General features: G+C 52.2%; 1 long non-coding RNA gene across 1 annotated transcript; it reads left to right on the forward strand.

Moving 5' to 3' along the window:
- Positions 1-2,769: 2,769 nt before the first annotated feature.
- Positions 2,770-4,255, forward strand: LOC147971582 (uncharacterized). The gene is made up of 2 exons (XR_015603326.1): positions 2,770-3,044; positions 3,917-4,255. It is a non-coding gene; the product is annotated as an uncharacterized LOC147971582 (long non-coding RNA).
- Positions 4,256-6,437: the final 2,182 nt, after the last annotated feature.

Consider the following 6,437-nt stretch of genomic DNA (forward strand, 5'->3'; position numbering starts at 1 on the left):
GATCTGCCATAGCTCGAACCATAGAGATCTCTCTTTTCAACAAGCTGGAACTCATGAGTATTTGGCCTCTCCGAAATGGGCAGCCCGCGGGGCCACCTTGGGGCAACTCGAGGGTTGGTTTTACTCGTAGCTTGACCTATCCGGTGTGCCCTGAGAACGAGATACGTGCGACTCCTATCGGGATTTGTCGGCACATCGGACGGCTTTGCTGGTTTAGTTTTACCATTGTCGAGATGTCTTGTAACCGGGATTCCAAGTCTGATCGGGTTGTCTTGGGAGAAGGAATATCCTTCGTTGACCGTGAGAGCTTGTGATGGGCTAAGTTGGGACACCCCTGCAGGGATTTGAACTTTCGAAAGTCGTGCCCGCGGTTATGAGCAGATGGGAATTTTTTAATGTCCGGTTGTAGAAAACCTAAAACTTAACTTAATTAAAATGAATCAACAGAGTGTGTGGCCATGATGGTCTCTTTTCGGCGAAGTCCGGAAAGAGAACACGGTCTCGTGTTATACTTGAACGTAGGTTGTTCTAGGATCACTTCTTGATCATAGTTTCTCGACCGTGCCTCGCCTTCTCTTCTCGCTCTCTTTTGCGTTTGTTAGCCACCATATATGCTAGTGCTTGTTGCAGGTCCACCTCATACCTTTTACCCTACCTATAAGTTTAAATAGTCTTGATCGCGAGGGTGTGAGATTGCTGAGTCCCCGTGACTCACAGATTATTTCCAAAACCAGATGCAGGGACCGATGATACCGCTCTAGGAGATGCGACTGAGCTCAAGTGGGAGTTCGATGAGGACTCAGAATGATACTACGTTTCCTTTCCAGACGATCAGTAGTGGAGCCCAGTTGGGGTCGATCGGGGACATTATGCATTTGGGGTTGTCTTTATTTTGGTTACGTAGTCGGACCTTGATTGTATCTGGATGAATGTAATGATATATTTATGCTATTGTGTGACGTGGCGAGTGTAATCCAACTATGTATCTCTTTCCTTTATTTCAGTACATGGGATGTGTAAATATTACCCCTCTTGCGACATTGCTTACAATGCGGTTATGCCTCTAAGTCGTGCTTCGACACGTGGGAGATATAGCCGCATCGTGGGCGTTACACTGTCTCCCCTCTGCCCGTCCCCGAGGCGTCCACCTATTTCCACGCCGAGATCGAGCGTGCGCGGGGCGTCCCTGACGGCCGCGGAGCGGGCGCTCCCGGAGTACGCCGCCGACAACCACGCGGCGTGGGCGGCGTACGTCGAACGCCGGCAGGAGGTGCGGCTCGCCTCCACCAACAACGCGCCGGCGCCGCGCGGCCGCAACAACAGCGAGGGCCGCCGCCTGTGGTGGGGCGTCCCGGGCCGCACGCTCAGCGGCGTCCTCGCGCACCTCGAGGGAGGCAATGACCCGCCGTTCGAGTACCCGACCACTCGGAGCGGCAGCGCGTGGCTGCCGAGGAGGATGATGGGATGGTCATCCTCCTCTTCCTCCTCCTCCTCCCGATCCTCCTCTCACTCCTCCGGCGCGCCGGCGTTTGTCAGCGTCAAGCCAGAGCCGTCCGAGACGCTGCTCGGTAGGCGCACCAGCGGCGCCGGCCTCATCATCAACGACGGCGGCCGTGGCTCCTCCTCCTCGGCCACTCCTCGCCTAGTCAAGCTGAAGAGGGAGCCAGGGCTGGCGACCGTGAAGCCGGAGCCGGGGCTCGCCGCCGTGAAGCCGGAGCCTGCTCTCGCCGAGGAGGCCGACCAAGAAGAGGCCGCCTTGCAGTGGGCGCGCGAGGACTACGCGCGCATGGAGCTGGACCGCCAGCGCCGTGCCCTGGAGGAGATCGCCGAACGCCGCCGCCGTGAAGCAGCGCCGGGGCGAGGGGTCGAGCAGCGGCGTCGGCCGTGTCAAGGAGGAGAAGCAGGAGGACGACGCCGGCGACGACTACGCCCTGCTCAGCGCCTACTTCGGCCCGTAGTTTAGGGTTTTTTTCTGTGCATTTTATTCGTGTAAAAATGTCTAAATTTCGCTGAAATATGTCGTGTTTGTTGAAATTTGGCCTAAATGTGTCGTGTTTGCTGAAATTTGGCCGAAATGTGGGGGCGGCTGGGGACGTACTCGCCCCCATGCCGAAAAAACCGCCAGCTCGCCCCCAAGAGGTGATTTTCGGCGCGTCTTGGGGGCCCAACGGCTGGAGATGCTCTTACACTCTATTTCCCGTCCCACTCTATTTCCCGCCCCCTTTGTGAGTCTCTGGAACGGATGTATTTTTGTTTTTATGCAACGGAAAGGGGGTATGCCTGGTTAAGAAAACACAATGTTATATCTTAAGCCTTTGATTAGGTGTGTTGTAGAGAAAAGGCTTAAGCATGCTATGCATATCTATATTCCTCACTTCCGTTGTTAATTCATGATTAGAGTGCCAACCCGCTTAATCACTGAGTGCCATCTGTTACAGTTGGAGCTAAGAAAATTTACATTGATCGTCCCTAAACTCGCTGGCCCATAATCAAAATGTTGTTGAACTTAAGAAACACTATAATACGATACTTATACATGCGGATACGTGACATCTACGGTCCTGCGTACAATCTTGGCTATGGTAGAGCGTTGTCATGCCGCCACGTGGCATTGTCTTTTTGCAGAAGGACCCCTCGCTTTTTCAGAAACTGACCCGCGCCCTACTCCTTCCTGTCGTCAACACTATGAGGCCTTGTTTGGTAGACAGGGCTTTGAGGGGCTTGGGGGGGCTTATCCCTATTGGGCTTAAAAGCCCCAAAATTCCCTAAGCTCTTGTTTGGCGTACAGGGCTTGACCGGGCCGGCCCCTCTAGATCCCCTAAAATCCCCCTCAATCCACGGGGCTTCTGCGCATCGAGGGGGAGCTCGCGGCTTTCCTGGAACGTGACAAGACGGAAGTAAGCAGCCGCAAGAACAACCGCAATAAAAGCCGCCGCCGTCGCTGTCGCCATCAGCGCACCGCAGCCGCCGCCGTCGCCGTCAACGCCACCACCGCCATCGCCATCGGCTTCCTCTTCTTCTCCGGCAAGCTGCTCTCACCGGAGGTACGTCCCCACACCACCTCCCGTTCCCGTTCCCTCCCCTCTCCTCCCTGGGGTTTTGATCTGGGACTATCTGTGTACCAAACACATTATTTCAGAGAAAAGGGCTTGGGCTGGAAGGGGCTTTGATGAATGGAAGGGGATTTGAGGGGATTGGTGGAGGGCAGGGATTCACCAAATCCCCACAAATCCCCAGCCCCTTACGGGCTTGAAAACCACCTGTGCCAAACAAAGCCTGAAGGGGGGAATCCCATAATCCGTAACCTTAGCGTGTAGCGACGATGTAGATTACCCAGTCGCTGGCGAAGATTCTTGTTCAGGTGGCAGAGGGCAATGTGAAGAAGCTCGCCAAGCTTTGCGAGATTTGTAGTTGGTTTCCGAACATGGCGATCCTCTACGAGCAATCAGCGGAGATTGCATTGGCTGCCATGTAGGAGGAGAAGGCATGGATGATCGAAGATGGAGCCATTCCGATCGTGATAATCCATTGGGTGATGATGGAGACAGAGGGGGAGGATCCGGGGCATAGAGGGTGTTGGAAGGCTTACAGGTCTCGCGTTCTTCATCTGTCGGGTCCGTGCTCATGGCGATATCGGCGCCAATACCAGGAAATTAGGCGGCGCTGGACGACGACTAGTTAGTCTCGCCAACAAGGAGGAGGTTGCAGGCAAGCGACGTGCAACTGCCTCATCGCTCTCCCCGCTTCCTCGCTGCTCTCCAAGGCTTGGAGCCCTTGGTCGCTCAGCCGACGAGCAGTAGGGGCCACCGCCACTCCGACCGGCAGCCGACGCCTAGCTCAACTATTATGATCCCTCCTTCTTCTTGTTCATCGATTTCAATTTAAATGTACTGATTGATTCCTCATTCTTTTGTAGATTCATCGATGGACGGTGATTTGGTGGAGGCTGCTACTTGTTAGATTGGTGCAGACAAAGAGCTTTTGCTTCAAATTTATGTAGTTTGTCTGAACATATGATGCCATCCCTATGAAGAACTTATGTATAGTTAGTTATGATGCTAGCCCTCTCAAGAAGTTTATCTAGTTAGATGAACAGATGATGCCATCTTTGTTAGATTCATGGCTATGTTTAATTAGTTGTTGAATAAGTTTTGTTTAATTAGTCATGACCAAGTTGCCAATATGGCTTGTCTGCTGAGTTTTGTATTCCTGAAGAAGATGCAAAAATGCTTAATTTATTTGGTATGTGATTCAAGGCTGGAGCGTGATCATTTGATCTTGTTCTTGTATGAATATAGGCTTAAAGTGTTCATATGTTGTCGCTGAATTTTTAATGGCAACATTGTACCGGCGCTGACAGAAAAGATGGCTAAATTTTTTAATGACAACATTGTGTTCATATGTTGTTGCCAAATTTTACAATTTGTATCAAGTTTGTATCAGGGTTTTTATTGCTAAATGGAACAACAATGTGTTCATAGGAAGAAAATCTTATGCGACCCGGGTCGCACCAACCTGATCGTAAGACCCTCCCCATCGAAGGACACCTGGCTTAACAAATCTCAAAGCAGTCAGATCAGTTATCCTCAAATCCCGTATCCCCTTTTCTTCTCTAATGCCCACGTTCGCTCGTCGCCGCCGCCGGCAATCACTCGCTCGTCGCTGCCGTACTGGAGCTTCGTCCTGCTGCTCTGCCCGAATTCCCTTTTCTTCTACGGCGGCCTCACTCGCTCGTCGCCCCCGCTGCTACTCTTTTCCTCTGCTCGCTAGGAACCAACAAGACTATCACTACTGAATATTGATGTATTAACACTTTGGCTGAAATCCAATTGACGAGCAGCATGCAGTGTTATGCGAACTACGTGAAATTCAAACAGTAGTCTTGTATATCCTCAAAAACTAACAAATACTCACCGCACGCTATGGCTGTGGGTGGATTTATATTACCCGCATTCGCTTTCTCCATCTGTCAGTGGAACAAATACTGGTTAGCGTGGATGTTTTTCTGCACGCAGGGAGCAGAGAGCTGCGCCTCCAAGAGCGAGCTGTCGGGGTGCTGATCGAGGAGTGTGGTCGTGAACGACGGGGGAGAGCAGTGGGGACGAAGCTCCAGTGCGGCCGCGACGAGCGAGCATAAGATTGGCGGCGGCGGCGACGAACGAACGTGAGCATAGAAGAAAAGGGGATACGGTATGTGAGGATAACTGATATGACTGCTTTGAGATTCATTAAGCCAGGTGTCCTTCGATGGGGAGGGTCTTACGATCGGGTTGGTGCGATCCGGGTCGCATAAGATTTTCTTCCGTGTTCATATGTTAGTCTGGCTCTGGACTAATGCGTCGTAATTCTGGTAAGGACCAGAATTCCACTGGTTTGGTTCTGTGATGGTTATACCGGATTTCAGGTAAGTGCTGGACATCTGGTAGGCAATGTGAGACCGGACATCCGGCAAGCCTAAGACCAAATGGGTTTCCTAAGACATAAGGAATATGTCTTTTTTGGGTCAATACTCAAGAGTGTTTTGTGGGTGTATGTGTGACATGGATGTATGATGTGAGTGTAAGGCATTGGAAGAAACCATGGGTTTTAAGCAAATCTTTCATGAGTCCCGATGATCCCCTCTTAATAGAATGGGACCCCTATACTCAAGAACAAACCGAAAAGCCTAAGCTATTTGTCTTTATTTCTTTGTTCTTGAGCAATACTTATGTAGTTCATGATCCACACACATGATTCCGCAAACTCTAAAACCTGTGATATGCTTGACAAACATGATTAGTCCTATATATGTATATTATATCATCAACATTAAAATATGATTAAGGCCATGATTGCACTTTAAGCGGGGCCCTGCACGTGAGCCGGCACCGCACGCATCGACTGACGTGACCGATCCAGCTCGGACGGTGCCGGCGAACGCGACCAGGTGAGCCCGGCCTCGCCTGGCGCGCGACCAACCCTAACAGAATGGGCCCACACCTACGCGAGCCGGATCACGCAGGAGCACACATCTGGCCGACTGACGCAATAGAACGGCCCCTACACCTAACCAAACGTGCTAATAGGCCCGTGTATCGCGACCGAACCAGCCTGATGCGGGGCGAGGACACTGACAGGCGGGTCCGTCGCGCGTGAGAGAGCGTGTGAAAAGGCCGTCTCATCGCACCCGGTGCCATCGAATGATTGTGGCCTCGGGCTCGCCCCCACGGTCCACCCGTCATGATCGTCGAGCTGGGTCGCCTGGGCGTGCGCTGTCCGGACAGATCAAACGGTGCATAGAGCCCACGAGAGGCCGCATCTTGAGTACGCCAAGTCTTGGGAAAATTTCATCTTAAGTAAGGGTCATGGTAAACATGGCCATTCTTCGGTTGTCGGTGGGTCCTTGGCCCGACCCATGACTAGCAGGCCGACGTGGTGAGTACCCCTCAACCCAGGAC

This window comes from Triticum urartu, chromosome 5A (genome assembly GCF_056163025.1).
Source record: "Triticum urartu cultivar PI428250 chromosome 5A, HENAU_Tu73, whole genome shotgun sequence".
Taxonomy (NCBI): Eukaryota; Viridiplantae; Streptophyta; class Magnoliopsida; order Poales; family Poaceae; genus Triticum; species Triticum urartu.